The sequence below is a fragment of the Coenobita brevimanus genome, chromosome 97, assembly GCF_032717465.1.
Source record: "Coenobita brevimanus isolate Jiangsu-jjx chromosome 97, ASM3271746v2, whole genome shotgun sequence".
Classification (NCBI taxonomy): domain Eukaryota; kingdom Metazoa; phylum Arthropoda; class Malacostraca; order Decapoda; family Coenobitidae; genus Coenobita; species Coenobita brevimanus.
The window spans coordinates 27872757-27891689 of NC_137050.1; the positions used below are offsets into that span (position 1 = coordinate 27872757).

Genomic DNA, 18933 nt, shown 5'->3' on the forward strand with positions numbered 1-18933 from the left:
CCCATTCCATCTCAACTTTTTCGATACCGTACTTCCTTTTTCCCGCGATACTTCATCAACCACTCTTATCATCCTATTCACCACGAACTTTCTCCTTTCTTTTCTTCCTCTCCAGCATCTTCAATCAACCATTTCCATTCCTCCACAACTCTCTATCATCCACTCCCTCCGCTCTCTGCGTATGCATCCATCTCGTTCGTCCGCAGGTAATGCTGTGGCAACAATGGCCGGACGTCACCCATCACACCAACGCTCCTAAAAAGCCACCACTGCCTGTCCTTAACGGTAACGCACTGAAATCATTTGCTCGCCGTCGTGTTTTGGAGAGAGGAAATGAGAAATGGGATGGTGCTTGTTTCTGGTGTATCCCGCTTCAATCTTTCTTGTACCCCATCATACTAAACACTCACCGAAAACCGCCTCTGCAAGATCGTAACGGGAACGCAAAGAAATAATCTGCTTACTCCTATGATTTGGGGTAAGCAAATGGGAGGGAGGAGGGGAGGGGGACTCAACATCTGAACATATGGAAAGGATTACTGCAGTAGGCCACTTGCGCCATGATAGGCAGCTCCTGTAAGAGTAGCTAAACTACTAGCATAAGATAAGGATTGGTAAGAAGATGGGGTCTCCTCCGCCACCAAACCCCCCAGCCAAGAAAGGTATGAAAAAGTGAGAAGTAACACCACGCAGCATAGAAACACCGGCGTTGACATTTTAAAGGAAAGGTTAAAAAAAAAAAAACTGTCATAAAGTAACCTGAAAAGGAAAAATAATGAATTAGTACTGGTTATTAGATTTTTTATAATCCAACCCTTACTTGTCATATGCTTCTCTAGCCCATGCTTGAAACTCTCAATGGAATGGGCAGCAACTAGTTCACTAGGTAGTTTATTCCAGACGTCCACTACTCTAATGCCATACCAATTTCTATCTATTTCCTTACTAAAAGGGAATTTATCTAGTTTGAAACCATTATTTCTTGTTCTATCCTGCATCCTTACTTTAAGTACCTTGCTAATACGAGTATTTCCCTTACTTATTCCCTTCATCTACTTAAAGTTGTTAGAAACTTTCCAGTCTTTCTTCTATCTTCACCCCCTCACTTTAATACTCCTTAAAAACTGCCAGTACGTGTCCTTAATGGGAACGTAATGAAATATGAGTGCTCCCATCCGATTCGATAAATATGTGTATATATATATATATATATATATATATATATATATATATATATATATATATATATATATATATATATATATATATATATATATATATATATTAGCTTATTTCTGCTGCTTCATGGATATCTTAGTCATCTAATAATAAACCTCTCAAGCTGAAGGAGTTAATAAAAGATATATGCAACCTTTCTAGTTCAAACTCTATCCTATGATGAATAAAATCATCGTTCTGAGATCAACACTATATTACAGGTGCCTCATGGCATCTGCTCTCTTTCCTTGCCATCAGACTGAAGTGGCTGAGAGAGGGATCAGAGGAAGAGAGGCAGGGTGTGTTGCTCGTATCTTCAACTTCAGTCTTGAGTTAACCGCTTTCGACTGGTTTACTGGGTTTGTACTTGCTTCATTCACCCCACTCCCGCAACCCCCACCTACCGCACTACTACTACTACTACTACTACTCCCCCGAGAGTAAAACGTGCAGCAAATTGAGGTGGTTTGAGCAGCTTCCGGGGGCCGAGATGATGATGATCATCATTACACGGAGTGCATCCTCTCTTTTTCGTTTCTACACTCACTGTGCTAATATTTTTATTTTTTAGTAGGTAGCTGTAGTTACATGACTACGACTACCCTGCTTGAACTGTTTTTGTTTTTGTTCTTGCTGCTGTTACAGTACTAGCTGCCTTCGGGAGAACGCTTCCAAATTCTGATTCTAAACAAAGATCGATTCTAGCAAGTTCAGGTGCGGACAAAAAGAAGAGACACTGCCTGGGTGCAAAAGAACTAGGTCATTTTTGGCCGATATTTTACACTGCGGGGGGGGGGGGAAGCGGTAGCATCCCTATCTGATACCATACCATTTCCCCACTCTCGCTACTAAGTCATTAACCAGAAATTGCCCAGTACTTGTGTGCCCGGACTAAAGCAGTGCCTATGTTCCTTCTGTCCATCTCATCATTCCGAAATATATATATTCATTCCGAAATATATATCTATATATCTATATCTATATCTATCTATCTATCTATATATATATATATATATATATATATATATATTATAGCATCGACCGCACGATACACGACAGCTCTATACTACTAAAAATTACTTTGGGCAATTTTAGATACTGAAGATGGAATGTAGGAGGACTACTGAGCCTTGAAAAAAGGGCTGTGAAGTCTATGCCCAGTGTGGGACACACGCAAAAATATATACAGTATATATATTTCGGTTATGACCCATAGTTTTGGAGAAAAAAAAACATCTGAAGTCAGATTCTTTACTTGAACACTGGCCTCACATAGCACATGCGATCATTTTTATTTAAGACTTGTTAGTACAGGTACTGGCAAGACTGAGTTAGCTAAGTGAATCTGCTTTCTGCGTTACAGGGAAAGTTTTTGAAATAAGGTACAACATACTGTCAACTCAGCTTTGGTAGAATTTGTACAGTCGGCCACAGGAAAAAGTATACAAAGAGAGAAATATAAGCACAAAAACTATAGCATTTTCTCGGCCGATGTTTTTATATCAGATATATACGAAGGGAAACAGCTCAGGATGATCGTTTTCCGTCCAGCTGTTGATGCTGTTCAGGGCAGTGTTACTTATTAAAATCCTCCAAGAAGGGACCAGAGGTGTATACTTTTTCCTGTGGCCGACTGTACATCAGGCACTGCTTGAAAAGACGATCATTTATGAGGAGCAAAACTAGGAATCGCATTTTAATTGGGTCTGGAGATTTCGTTAACATCTTCTTTAGAGATTTATTTACTCTACACATTACACATCAGTATTCTCTTTCATGTTAATTATAGTGTTTGTCGATATTAAAATTATATACGGTAAATATTACGTAAAAGAATGTTACGGTGTATCAAGCATATTATATCGCAAGGGAAGAAGTGCTATGAATCCTCCAATGCTACTTACAGTAGGGACCTATAAGTTCTAAGCAGCAACACTTGCTGCCGACTCGGAGGCTTGGCGCTCGGGACTTCGGTTACGTTGCCACCTTATGGGAGTCAATTCTATAGCTTCGTTTCGTGAAAGGAGTCGTGCTTCTTTAATTCTATTTCTCGGCTCTATGATTATTCTTCCTTAAAGCGTTTTAGTTAAGAATAATCATGTCCTAATATTTGCCTTTTTTAATGATGTCTTCATACCATAATGCAGTGACAAACTATTTTCTCCGTTTCTTTCTTCTTTTTCCTCTACCTTCCTGACATGTTTTTTCCCTCCTCGGCGCCATTCCTTTCTTCACCTTCAAGTTTGGTACAGGCGCATTCTCTTTTTTCTTTATTAGCCTATTTAGGCCTTTTAATGAAATTTATGGGGACAAAGGTCAAACCACACACACACACACACACAAAAAAAAAGGGAGGGGGGGGGATTCAGTGTTTTTGTATGTTCATTAATGATCATGGCAATACACACACAGTATGACAGTGTATTGTACCTGTATGGAGACCATCATGCATTCCCTTGGGGTGCTGGCAATCTTTATTATACCTTTTCTTTCACAAATCTTAATTTTCAATTCTCAGATAACCTGCTATGTATAGCTTCATAACTTCCACAAGTGTGCTTTATCTCTCCTCTCTCTCGCCTCAATCCCGTCTCTCTTCTCTTTCACCATAACTACTGGCTTTTTAATATCATACTAATAATGCCAACATTACCACTACAGGCTGTTTGTGTTACTATTACTACAGCCAACACAACAAGAAAAACAATAATTCATTTTAACCATTATTGCTATATAAAAACATGGAACGAGGTATGATCCCCGCACAGAATGCACACAACCTGACCTATAATAAAAATAATAATAATAATAATAACAATAATAATAATCAGAAAACGGAAATTGCCATAAACAATTTCAATAACTCACCACATGACGAAGTCATCCACTTTCCTCTTCATTTCAACTACAGGGGCCGATTTATTCCCCAATACCTATCGCTGGACATTGCGATTTCAACGGGTTTCATATAGTGTTCCATACAAAATAAGCAAATTTTGAACTTTGACCTTGGCTGTGGCCTTGAGTTCTGAGTCAAGGTCATTCATACTAGGCGGCCATGAATAGCATATAAAGTTCTTTTTAAATGTACCAAGTTTGGTGACTGGCTCAATTTTTTTTTTTTTTATTGTGCACTTCATGACCCCAAACTACTTTTCATTGACTCCTGGGCGATCTTAGAAACTATTGGCCCAAATGGGCCCATAGTCATTTCAGACCTGCTGCTGACCTTGGCTACGTTCCACGAAAAGTTAGTCTGTAACTGTAGTGGTTTCTGAGACTGCGAGAATAGACTATTTTTATGGGTTTTTGGCTGTAACTGGAAAACCAGTTCTTGGAACTGGGGATGATACTGGATCATATGAAGCCGCCAGCTCAGGGACTCAGATGGCCATATGTGATGGCCGTAGCTTTGAAACTGAGCGAATAGGAGCAATCTACTTCTTTGTAAGGAATAATAATAATAATAATAATAATAATAATAATAATAATAAATAATAATAATGACAAGAACAATATAACACCACTGATGTGGTGAGCTACAATAATAATAATAATATACCCATTAATCCTGCCATCTACGGTACGACAATCACTACTGTCATCATCACTACTATAACTACCGTACTACTACAAACAATGACTTTGCGCCATCCACTTCAAAAACATCTGCGTGACACAATGCGCATGACGACGACTAATTAAGTAAATGTTGCAGGGAGGAGATAATTACGCGAGGGAGGGAGACAAGGAAGGAGGGAAGGAGAGGAGGGAGGGAGACAAGGAAGGAGGGGGAGAACTGAGTGAGGGGAGTAGCAGAGGGGACGGACAAAACAAGGAGGGATGAGAGCGAGGCGAAGTAATAAAAGGAAGGAGGAGGAGGCGGGAACGAGGGGGGAGTAATAAAGTGGAGGAGGAGGAGGAGGAATACAAAGGAAAGCAAACAGCACCAGACCTTATGGTCCTTTCGAGGCTGCTTGTTTCAGTGTAGAATATAACTACAAGATTTAAATCCACATGCTGAAGGATAAGGATAGTAAAGCAAGAAGGCTTCCTCCAAACCCTCCAGTAAAAAAGCGAGAAAGACCACCATGTAGCATGGAAAAACTGACATGGAAATTTAATAGGAAAGACTGAAAAGGAATCTATAATACTTTATCTATCAGCTACCAGTTTGAATAACCTGAGAGAGAAAGTAATTAAATATGAATGATCAAATAAACAAATAACTACGGCATGACATTATGTACGGGTACGTTGAGTTAATGGGGCGTCTGTAGACATGGCATGGAAACTGCACAGTGCACAGTGTGGATGCTCTGGGGTGGTGCAGCAGCCTTGCCTGGCGCTGTTAAGGTAGGCAACGGTCAAGCAGGCCCCAGCTCCATTCACTCCACTGAGACAAGGAACTTTCCCATGCGGGACATGTACACAAGTTACCTCCTGAAGCAGTGACCCCTGGTACATAAAAAAAAATCCCGATGGTGGTCACTTAACTAACAGGGACCCTCAGTGATCCACAGCCCATCACAGGTCGAAAGTAAGGGCAGTGACAGCTCAGGGCTATCTGCGCAGATCCTAGTCTGTGCTTAAATTACTTTATTTGCATTTATTAAATTGAAAAACATATGGTGACACGATGCTATGTATGGATATGTTAAAATTAAAGGGTGTCTTGTAGATGGGAGGGGAATGAACTTACACATAGTTGGTAAAAGTAAGTTATTTAGAGAGTAACAGAGTCAGCTGAGGATTCTCGTGCAATTACTTGTCTATTTTGTTTTTATGTCTTAACTGAGATACTTTTCACGGTATCTGAGGGTATTCTATTCCAGATATTTACGACTCAGTTGAAGAAGTATTTTGTTTCAAGGGATTGGAAATCCCTTTCCATAATTTTGCAGCCATTACTTCTGGTTTGACTCGACCAGTCTATTTCAAAATATTAATTCATGTCGAAGTTGTCATATCCCTTCATGATTTTGAAAGCTTCAATAACATCACCTCTTAACTTGCATTTCGTTAGGATAAATAATTTAAGTTCTTCAAGGCGTTCCTTATATGGTTCGCTTCTCAGTCGTGGAATAATTTCTGTGATTCTTCACTGTATTTTCTCTCATTTTTCTATGTCCTTTCTGTGGTATGGAGACCAGAACTGCACACAATACTCAAGATGGAGGCGCACTAGCGAGCTGAACAAGGCAAGTATGACTTTTCCGATTTAAACTCAAAAGTTCTTCAAGTAAAACCCACCAACTTGTTTGCAATTTTGACTGCCTCGGTGCACTGCTTGGTCATTTGATATTATCATACGAAGATCCTTTTCACTGTCTGTACTTGATAACTGGATATTGTTCATTTTGTAATTCACATGAACGTTATAATTTCCATTATAATATACTTCGCATTTTTATGTTGAATATCATTTGCCATTTTTCTGCCCAGCTTGCCAAAGTATTAAGGTCATTTTGAAACTCCTGCCACTGTAACTTTGAAGATACTTTATTGGTTATTTTAGTATCACCCGCAAATTTGGATATTTTACAATTTAGACCTTCATCTAGGTCGTTTGTGTAGATAATAAAAAGCATCGGCCCAAGTACTGAGCCCTGGGGAACGCCACTAATCACAGTACGCCATTTGGATTCTTTTCCGTTTATCACAACTCGCTGTTTTCGGTTTGAAAGACAATCTTTTAACCATTTCTACATATTTCCTTTCATTCCATGGGCTTCTATTTTGCTTACGAGACGCTTGTGAGAGACAGTGTCAAATGCCTTCTGAAAGCCGACGTAAATTATATCTAGCTACAGCTCTTGAGTCGTCATATGATTTGCAAACATCATGGAAGAAGTCCAGTAAGTTAGTGTAGCATGGACGACGATGTCTGAATCCATGCTGCGAGGAGGAGGAGGAGGAGGAGGAATATAATTATTAAAAGTAGCCAAAGAACAATAAAAATGGGAGGACAACATGGAAGAAAAAAAGATGGCAGAGATGAGACAATTAGTGAAGCCAGAGGGAAAGAAGTGAAGAAAAGCAAGAACAATGTGAAGGGAAATGAATTAAGAAGCACCAAGAAAAGAAAAGGAAATGGGGTAATGAAGGAAGACAGAAAAAGATGGGAAAGGGGAAAAGAAAAAGAAGAAAAAAAAAAAAAGACTAGAAGAAGTGGACGACGTGGGAGCAAAAAGGAACGTCGACGAAGAACAGTTAGATGAAATGGATTAAAACAAAAAGGGTAGAAGGTATTAAAAAAAAAAAATGGGGGTGTAACAAGTAAAAGACAATAAAGGAGAAAAAGAATACAGGAAGATGATGCGAAGACTCATAAACAGCGAGGTAACGGAGGACTGAAGAGAGGCGAAGACATAGCCTAACAGTAAACAAAGGAGGGGGAAGAGTTGTTAAGAGGGAATGAATGTTGAACAGAAAAATGGAATAAGGAAAAGAAATGATGAAGATTTTGAGGAGAGTAAGAAGACGAGTAAAGAATGAATGACAAAATGTGGCTAAAAGGTGTCGAGGAGGAGGAGGAGGAGTAGGGAAAGGATGGAGGAGGAATAAAAGAAAAGGGGAGTATTTTTTTTTTTTTTTAATAACAGAACATAGGAAGGTAAAACAAATGAATAATAAAAATAATCCATACACCAGATTACTGGTGTCCTCTGTTCATAAAATATCTGTAACAGTTACTCTTGAACAGCTGTGGGTTGAAGTTTGGAGGGAAACAACCCTGGGGAAGCGAGTTCTAGAGAGATGCAGTTCGGGGGATGAAAGAATTCTAATAGGCAGAAGTTCTGCAATATGGATGAGTGACATTCCAGTCATGAGCGCTACCAGATGCCCGTGTAGCACGAGGGAAGGCATGGAGAGGTGGCACCATGGACGCAACTTCGTCTGAGCATTTGTCATAAAAAATATCTGTAAAATAATGCAAGGGAGGCAACATTCCTTCTTACTTGTAGGGGAGGTTGTTTATTTGTAATGGCAGGGTTGTTAATTATTCTAACAGCTTTGTTCTGAATTTGTCTAGTTGTTTTAATGCAACCTCTCATGGAGGATGGAGTGAAAGAGGAGAAAGGGCAAGAGGAATGTAAAGAAAAAGAAAGACCGAGATACTGATGAACTACCGGCAGGAAGAGAAGACGCAGAAGCAAAGAAATGAAAAATGAGTAGTCATAAAGGATGAGGACTGAAGGAAGTAGGAAATAAGAGATGAGGAGTAAAGAGGGAAGAAAGTAGGAAATAACTCAAGACGGGGTGAGTAGGAAGGAAAGACGAGAAAGGAGTAAAAAATAATGCGGTAAAGACAAAGCCAAGACTCATAAAAAACGAGAATACAGTTGTTTCTCCTCTTCCTCCACTCTATCATCATCCACGCTAGCTACACCCTCCTTCCTCCTTCCTTTCTCCAATCCTACTCTTCCTCCCCTCCTCCTCCTCCAACCCCCTACAACTTTCCTCTACTTCCTGCAATCTTACAGCTGTCCTGCAACCATTTACTTCTTTTCTTTACCATTTCCCTTCCTCCAAACTTTCAACCTTTTTTCCTCTTTCTTCTTCCTTCCTTCCTTAATTCCTTTCCCCTTCACGCTCTCCTTCCCGCCATCCTTTTTATTCTATCCCTGTCTCTGACTCCTCGAATAGTTACGTAGTAAATGACCAACAGATCTGCTACAGTTTGCTTTTGTACTCCTACTACAAACACACAAACTTCACCCTCCTCTCCTCTCCATTCCTCTGACCCATCTCCCTTTTCAGCCCGTATTCTCTCTCTCTCTCTCTCTCTCTCGTGCATTCTTTCAATTACCCTCATTTCCCCCTCAGCCGAACCTTGAGTACGTAACCCTTCCTTCCTCCCTCTGCCTCCCTCCCCTCTACAAAAAAAAAAAAAAAAAAAGGAGGGGAGGCTCCCTGCTCTCTTCAAGAAACCTACTATGGAAAAACTTCTCAAGCTATTGAGTCTGACCCACTCTGCTTTGTGTCCTACCTTCAATATGTAATACATCACAATTTCAACGCTTACAAAGCCATTATAGTAAAAAAATAAATACACAGACAACACAGGGTTTAAACTGCTCCGTGACTTAACTGATTGGTAAGTAGGGGTCATTCAAAAAGGAATTTAGCCAATCTGTGCGACAAGTAAGTCTCCACTGCAGTGACATATTCGAGTATTTTTACTTTGTCATTTTCACTTTAATATTCCCTGTAGCTGAAGTGCTAAGTGTTTGGTGGCTGTATGAGTGGAGTTTGAGTTACAAAAGCATTTCTTTTACATTACTTAAGCTAAATAAATTGTATGAATAGGATCCCTGACCTCAGCAACACGAGTCAAGCTTCATCATCACAAGGCAGCTGTACAGAAAGGATGTGGGCCTTACTTGAAAGTTAATCTTGGCTGTACCAGACGGCAAAGGTGATGCTGTAACCACAGGCTAGGATGAATTCGCGTCTCAGGTGTTTGACTGCAAAGAATACCAGATTAATAGGACAATGCTAAAGATGAATAAAAATGAATTTTTGCTATGAAACTACAGTACACTAGGCCTATCATTTTCAATATAAATTTAACATGATCTTTTTTTCTTATTTTCTTTAACTTCCTCTGGCTGCGACCCACATTCTGGATATCAGGCAACCTCGACCGACGACCCATGCCTTTTTTTTTGGGGGGGGGGAAAATACTCGTATATTAGGGTTAATACAGATAAAGACACATGGCATGTTCACTGAAAATATAGTTTAACATATAACCGTCCTAAAGATTTGAACTAATTACTTCACACTTCAAAATTTCGTGTTTATGTAGTCATATGTGGCGATGCATGAATTTAAAAAAAAATGTTTTATGCCTACAATTTACATATGCAAACTATCAAACTATGGCGACCATCATCCCCTCACTTGATGTACAGCTGCCTAATTTTTCCTTCCCCTTTCTCATTTTACCTCTATCTCTCCTCCTCTCTTACTTCTCCCTTTCCTTCAAAAGCCGCTTTCATACTATCCAGTTTCTCGCCGTGCCCGTTCACGGCATGGCAGTGTTAAGCTGTCGACTTAAGATTCTTACGTAGGCCTTTACGCGGCACGATCACGGCGAATCTGCCGCCACGCGCTGAATGCACGTATCGTGTCCCACTGGGTCTGTCCGGTCCCATGGCTAGTCATGGGACCGGACAGACCAAGCCGATTGAACCTGTTTGTCTGCCTTCACATCACACAGCAGTCTGCCGCGTCTACGCACGGCTGCTACCCACTCCCGCACTTGACCTTGTTGGTACACGTGAGAAAAACTGCACTGCAATTACTTGCTTTATATCAGTATGGCAAGTGATAAAACAGAGATAATCTACTGTACTACCTCTCGCTGAGCAGAATCCAGTGCTATGGGACAAGATCCTTGATGATTTGAAAATAGTTTAAAATTCATGTCATCACTTCTTCGTCCTTCAGTGTTACAAATACTCCCACTGTCTTTTTTTCGTTGACTGGGTGTACCCAAAGGAATCTGTACTGTCGCTTTTTCTTTTTCCATACATAAATGACATACGAATAAGGGCTTTTAGAAGCTGCCTGCGATCCATCGCCTTCCGCTGCTTGGTACACAGAACTAGAATATGCTGAACTGTGTGTAGGCAGGGTGTGACCTGTTGCCTTCATGGCAGGGAGCCGTGACCGTGACACCTCCGGCGCCGTGGCTAGCCACGGTCACGGCGAGAAACCGGATAGTGTGAAAGGGCTCTTATTTTTCATTCCACATCATGTGGCTCTACATTGAATGACAAGCCTAACGGCTTCCTGTACAAAGGAAACCACTTACAATGTTGGGGGGTAGCCATATATCCAAATTAAAAGATGAAGTGGAGCTTATTATGGTGCCCCTATTGACTGGATGGAGAGCCGCAAATGCGGTGTGGACAAATGGAATAGGCTGCCTGGTGATATAGTTGCTGCCCCGACCACTGAGAGTTTCAAGCACAGGCCAGACAAGCATATGACAAGTAAGAATTCGAAAAAAGAAAAAAAAAATCTTTTCAAGCTTCATTACGATAGTTTCTTTTCTCCTTTCGCACTTTCCTACAAAATTTCAATGTCAGTTCTTCTATGCTGCGTGGTGTTCCTTCTTACTTTTCCTGCCGGTTTCGGCCGGAGGGTTTGGTGGGCGGAGAAGACTCTTCTTTACTATCCTGGTCTTAATTTTATAGTTTAGTCACATGGTTCAGTCACACTCTTGTAGGTGGTGTCTAGCACTGGCCAACTGACCTACTGCAGTTATGTACATTAGTAATGTTATGTCAACTCCCCTCCTTCAACACGTGTAAATTCCCCCTCCCTCAACACGTGTTAACTCCCCTCCCTCCTAACAAGAACAGGTTCCAGACACCCCCACACAACTGTCTCTAGGGGAGCCGGGGAGGGGGAGGGGTGGATAATGGAAGCAGAGACGAACGAAGGGTGAGGAGACGAACTAACCAGAGAGACAGATAGACAGACAGATACACAAACAGAGAAAGACAGATAACAGAATTATATAAATATAGCCGACGTCGATGGACAGATACGCAACGCAAAAAATCTTAAATCATCCCGTATCCCATATCGGAAAGCAACAAACATTTCTGGATATTACATGAAAGTCTCACAGGTATGACAAATAACTGGAGAGATATTAATGTCCGCAATTATAAAGGCGGAGGAGAAGGAAACGCGAGGTGAATTATGAGTCATTTACAATAGGAATAGGCTGTTGTACTTAGGGATGATAGTCGTTATTTCCAACTTTCACTGACAATTACTCCTTGTACTTTACTGAGAAATCTACCATCATTTACAGGTACCACTATTTATTTAACTATTCAAGTAATCAGTTTCTGCAATGCCAATAATCAAACACATTATCATCAGTAAACACTTCTCTTATTATTGTTGTTAGCAGACAGTTCTTAAATCCAGTTATCCAGGACAATAATGCAGGGAAACTAATAACATTTAAACCCCTTCAGTCCGATGAGGTACTATCAGGGACAAAACATCGCCAACTATTCCACTCCGTCTGCATCATACTCAGTATGGCATGTCTGTCACTTTCCTCCACGACGCGTCCAGTCAAAGAAAATCATTTACAGACAGGGGAAATACCATGCCTCTCCCACCATCGGAATGTTAGCAACCAGAGATAAGCAAAAAATAAACTTAAAAAAAAAAAAAGTGAAATGTTAGAACTTCCCTCACCCCACCCCACCCCAACTGTACTTTATTTTTATAACGCATTCTTGCTACTGCCAGACTTTTCCCTTAGCTAATGGAGGAATTAGTGAAGGCTATAACTAACCCCTGAAGTATACATATAAAGAAAACTAAGCTGAATACAACTGTCCAGAGATAGCAAGAGGTTAACCCCTTCAATTTGATTATATGTCACTATTTTTTCTACCTCCATTCCATTTTATTCAGCTTTTGATACTGTTTTACTGAACTGGAGAAGTCAGATATAGCCTTCACTAACTCCTTCACTCAGAGGTCCGGCTGAAGGTGAATAAAATCGTCTGGTGGTAGAATAAAACTGAAGAATACGTCATCAGATAAAAGGGCTTAATAAAAGTGATGGCATTTAATGGAAAGGGCTAAAAGGAGTAAAGCTGCTGAGACGGACGACAAACAGAAGGCGTAAGAATGGAAGAGAAAGAGCATCAGAAGGGTGGAAAAGGGAGAGAGGAGTTAGATGGGGAAAGAGAATACGAGTAACTGACAAACTTAGAAAAAGGGGAACAATAAGAGGAAAAGGGAGGAAGATGGGTAGGAAGAGGAAACGATAGTGCGAAGGCTGGGAAGAGGAAAAGAGTAAGAAAAGGAGGAAAAAAAAAAAAAGAGTAAGACGGGTGGGAAGAGTAAAAAAGGGTATAGGCTAAGGTGGAACAGACGGGGAGTAACGACAGAATAAGAAAGCAGGAAATGAGAAGGGATGAGTATGAAATGTAGAGGTGGGGGGTAGAGGGGTGTTGGAATGAAGTGGAGAGATGAAGGGGTCAGGGGTTAGGGAGGGGGCAGGTAGGCCTACTGGGTCAGAGGCTACACAGCTTGTTTTTAAAAGAGAAGGTCGCCCTAGGCTCCCCTTACGGTCTTTATCTGGGACCTGTCTTTGTAGTGGTGGCTGTTGTTGTGAACCTGGTGAAAGTGCCTGTGTGGTGGTTATGGTGGCGGAATAGTTTTCATTTTATGGCGGCTATAGCTGTGGCAGTGATGGTATCTGGTTACCGAACAGTAGTTGTTGTTGTTGTGGTAGTGATGGTGCAGGTCCTTTAACTTTCAGGTAGCTGAAATTGCCGTTATGGTGGCTGTGGTACTATAACTGTTTATTGTTGTGCTGTGGTGGAAAAGGCCGCGTGGTAGTTATGATGGTAGAACAGTTATAATTTTAAGGTAACTGTAGCTGTTCGGGTAGTGATGGTGCCTGACTGTTGTGGTGGTACTGATAGTAGCTGATGCGCTAAAGCTGAAAGTGGCTGTGGTAGTGATGGTGGTAGTAGTGGCTGTGGTGGCTGTAGTTGTGTGATAGTTGTAGTGGTGGTGGTGGTGCTATGTCACTATAACTGTTCAATTAATACCAATAAGAAAATTTCTAGCAGTGATGAGTGTGATGGCTGTAACGGCAATGAGAAGTTGTGGTGGTAATACTAGTACAATGATAGTATGCAAGTGGTAGTGGTAGTACTGGTGAGGTAGTGGTAGTAGTTGAGGCGTGGTAGTGATGGCGGTGGGAAGAATGACTGTAGTAATGCAATGCAATAATGTGAGTGTGTGGCATGATAGTGAGAGTACTGGTGATACAGGTAGTTGTAGTGGTAGTGTGATGATGATGTGAATGATGACTACGGCAGTGCTGATGGTAGTAGTGGTGGTAGCAATCCAATGGTGGTAGTATATGACAAGTGGTGATGATGACAGTGGTAGCGGTGGTGATGATGGTTGTGGTAGTGCGACAGTAGTGCACTGCGGTAGTGGTAATGGTGGTAACAATGCTAAGGTGGTAGTGCGTGGAATTCCAGAGGTATAAGTGACGATAGCAATGGTGATGGTGAAGGTGATTGCGGTGAAACTGTGGTAGTGTGGAGGCCGATTGTGGTTGTAGTATGGGGGATGAGATGGGTGGTAGCGATCGTAGTAGTGCAATAGCGGTTGTGTGAGGAATAATAATGATCGTGATTATGGATGCAGTGCAATGATAGTACTAGTGGTGGTAGTGGCGGAGTTCTGACGGTGGCTGTACAGGTGATGGTGGTGGCAGCAGTGTGTTAGTGTGATGGACGATGATCGGAGTGTGAAGAATGATGGTACCGACAGTGGTAGTGGTGTTGCTAGTGATGGTGGTGGTTGTGGCGGTGGTGGTAGCAGTTCTGATAGTGGTGGTGTGCTTGCGGAGACTGTGGTACTGGTGGTAGTAGTGGCAGTTCTGATGGTGGTGGTAGTAAGGGTGGTGGTGGTAACAGTGCAATGGTGGTAGTGTGAAGGATGATAGTGGTGGTGGTTGTTCCAGTGGTTGACTCGCTTCCTTCTTCCTAAGCATTGCACTCCTTTCCTGGCCTCTTCTTCACTTCTTACTTCTTTCATTCTTTCTCCTCCCTCTTTGATTCTTTTATACTTTCTCCTCCCTCACTCCGTGCCTCTTTTCTTCTCATTCTTCCTTGCTTCACTCACATATTGTTCTTCCTTGTTTCATTTTCTTTCTTTTCACTTACCATCCTCCTCCAATCAATTTACTTAATTTTCTCCTGTATCCACTCTTTCATTTTTTCTCATCTGTGTTTGACTTTCTTTCCTTTTTCCTTCCTTCATAACTATTTTCTTTTACTTTAATCACTTTTTTATTGACACTCCTTGTTCAGTTCACTTCATTTGTTCTTTTCTTCTCCTCCTTTCTTATTCATAATATTTGTCCATTCTCCTTGATATATTGTCTTTCTATCTCCTCCCTCGTGTTTCATTCAGTAGCTACCTTTTGCAAAAGAAAAGAAACGATGAGTACTAAAGAAACAGCAAAAGTGATGAAATACAGGAGGAATGGCAGAGGAAAGAGAGGAGATGAGGGAGAGACACTAAGACAGAGAGGAGGAAGAGAATAGTGAGAGAGGAGAGATCTCGAGAAGCGACACAGAAGTGGGGAAGAAAGATAGGGTAAAACGGTGAAAGAGTGCAAGGAGAAGGAAAAAAAAAAAAAAGGAGGGAATGAAAGAAAAGGGAGAAAGAGAGAGAAAAAAAAAAGGAGGAGAGAAAAAGAACACTGGAGGGGCAGACTGAGAAGAGGACATGAGTAAGAGGAGAAGGCTAGAGAATTATGAGGAAGGAAAGAAATACACAAAAAGAGAAATGAAGTGTTATATAAGAGGAAGACAGGTTACAGAAGAGAGGGGAGGAAGAAAATGCAAAGAAAGTGAAGAGAGGGAGAATACACAGTTAAAGTGGAGGAAGGTGCAATAAAGGAAAGGAAGATGTATCTGGTTCCCACATCACCTTCCCGTCCAAACACCCCATGGCGTCGCTACTTCCACAAACACACCAGTACCGCATTCACCATCACTCCCCTACGCCCCTCTACACTCATCACCTACAATCACCTAAATCCATCTATACAAACCTACACTCATCTACACTCACCTATACACAAATCTAAACCCATCTACACACACACACACACACACACACACACACACACACACACACACACACACACACACACACACACACTCAACTACATACATCTAAACTCGCCTACACCTACATACAAACGTACTGTGGATCTACCTACACTCACATATACCCACCTACACCCATCTACACTAACCTACTCTTGCCCTCGTCACCTCACATCATCCACTTACGGTGCACCATCTCAAACTCAACTCATACAATTCCACCCACAATCATCTACTCACACAAAACCATTCTCACACACTCACACACTTAGAAAAACACCGTACACACATACGTACATACATACTTCGGCTCTCTCTCTCTCTCTCTCTGTACACACACACACAAACCATCCACTCCTACTCTCTCTCTCTCTCTCTCTCTCTCTCACACACACACACACACACACACACACACACACACACACACACACACACACAGACACGCACGCACGCACGCACACACACACACACACACACACACACACACACACACACACACACACGCACACACACACACACACACACACACACAATCCACTCCTACTTATCATCACCAATTAATTCCCGGCAGTAGTCCGCCCTCGCCAACACCTACCCACCTATAATAACCGTAGATCCACACCTGCAACCATTACCACCAGCTACCATACACCTACCACCCATCTACCGCACACAATGTGACACCACACTGACTAATCACAGTATTCTCTCCTATAGCTATGTTCATATTCACAGCACCACCATAAATTTTACACACACACACACACACACACACACACACACACACACACACACACACACACACACACACACACACACACACACACACAGAACACTCCTCTACTTGTCTCGCCTCTGCATATTTCTCCAGGTAACGCTGAGTGGAGTGATCCAGCTGAGTGAGTCACATGAGCCTACGTGTTAATTCAGGCCAGCAGTCAGACCTCGCCAGCACCTACCTGTAATGACCGTGAGTCCACACCTGCAACCACCACCTACCATCCACTACCTGACGAAGATTTTAGCCCCTTTTAGTTCAGTTGATAGCCAAGTCCAGGGTTCGTCAGACTAGTAACCAAGGATGCTCAATCTTAACGCATGGCTCATCGAATATCATAAAGCCACAATCAACCAAGGATAATCGTTCTTGCCTCCCTAACTAAGGCTCATCGAGATTACATACAACCAGGACTTACGTGTTCAACAGTGGGAGTGGCTCAGTTCTAGAGTTAAAAAAAAAAAATTATAACCAACAATTCCGTAAAGTCAGGAAGGCTAATGAAGGTCTGTTACTTATAATTAAGCATCACTCCCACGTGCACCCCACTTTCAATCTACTTATGGCAACTCTCTCATGGTTGGGACTTGGGATGATTCTAGTAAGTAAAGAAGCCTGAGAGTGTTAATCCTGTCTCCATTAATTCTCACTATAGGGACAACTTCAGTACCGTACTATATTTTATCCCACCTAACGCCAAACGATTTTATATGGTTAAGAGAGAGCAATAGGAGCCCTTGGGGCGTTTATTCAGGCCAGACGTCCGACCTCGCCAACACCTGCCAGTAATAACCACGTATCGACACCTGCAACCACAACCACTACCTACCAATTACACTCTGTTCACTCTAACCAGGGGTAAAGTTGCCCTCTTACCATCATGAATATTTCGCTGCAACATGAAATCAACACTAGAACACGGTGATAGTTACGAAAAATTACTGGGGAAAGGATGCAAAACTGCAGTATTGCCTTTCTTCTGTCACTGGGGTACGGGAGAGGTTGCAGAAAGACATAAATCTGCGGCAAACTAAACCTCTGCCAAGTTAAAGTGAATGAACAATATCTTCTACTTACCCTCTATATCGCAAAGTTCGCAAGATAATTACAGTCTTATCACCTACAATTATGCTCATACTTAGAGCAACGGCACCAGTTTCGCGTATCGTACATCGCACCTTTGACTCCTTCAATCCGATGACTTACCTTTTATTCTAATATTGCTACCTCCTATCAATTTATTGATATTAGGATTTTTTTTTGGGGGGGGGTCTAACTGGAGGGGCTGGATATAGTTTCCATTAACTCTATCGCTACTAGAGGTCTTTCCAAAGTTACTTAAAGTTGTCTGTTTATTAGCCAGGATAAAAGAAAACATGCGCCACAGGATTCAAGGGGTTAATCATTTACTAACTGCTCTACTAGACGAGCTCCACTTCCGCATCATCTAATACTGCATTCATATCCTCTTAAAGACTGAATATGAACGTTCCACCTACACCTTCACCCAAACCGCATCACCTGATAAGTGGCGGTAAGCTCGCTGACAGGAAAACCCCGTACCACTTCTTCCTCTGTGATGTATTTGGTGTATTACCCGTTAATATTCTATTGGAAGCTGATTATATCTTTTCAGTACAAGCATAATTTGCATCTGCGACAAAGATGAAAGTATGGTGTAACTGGTAAAATAAATAAGTAAGGAAGAGGCGTTACGAAAGCTATGGCACGTACTCTTGTTGGTTATCTCCCTGGGACCTCTTCCTCAGCGACTTGTTTTTGGATCCGGATGGTTAATATACTTTTGTACCTTACTTATCCAGAGTATGGTCATGTTAGAATGATTTAAGCAATACAGATGACGACAGTAGCGTATATGCAAAATAAATAGCTTTGGAAGAGATGTAGGGAGTTTCCTTAACAGACGAGACTGCAGACCTAAGCCAACAAGAATGCAACCAAAAGTGTCATCTACCGCAACACTCAAGCTCACGAAAACCTATATCTAGTCTCGCTCACACCACAGCTTTGACTCCCAATTACAACGATAATTTTACACCACCTGAAAAACGAATCCACCAACATACCAACCCACATTCCTACTCTCTTTCCCAAACCATGTTCAAGAGCCAACTAAACGCTTATCTTGCTCACACCAACTGGAAAACAAATCTACTAGCACATCGCCACGTACATTCCTAATCCCTCTCATCCCAAAGGTAGGTTCAAGTTCCACTGATT

At 41.6% G+C, this 18933-nt stretch overlaps 1 protein-coding gene across 1 annotated transcript in view; it reads right to left on the bottom strand.

Moving 5' to 3' along the window:
- Positions 1-18933, bottom strand: part of Ack-like (activated Cdc42 kinase-like) — a 441226-nt gene that overhangs the window by 356978 nt on the left and 65315 nt on the right. The window contains exon 3 of the mRNA XM_080283506.1: positions 9606-9689. The gene's annotated coding sequence lies outside the window, so the exon portion shown is untranslated. The remainder of the gene's footprint in view (positions 1-9605; positions 9690-18933) is intronic.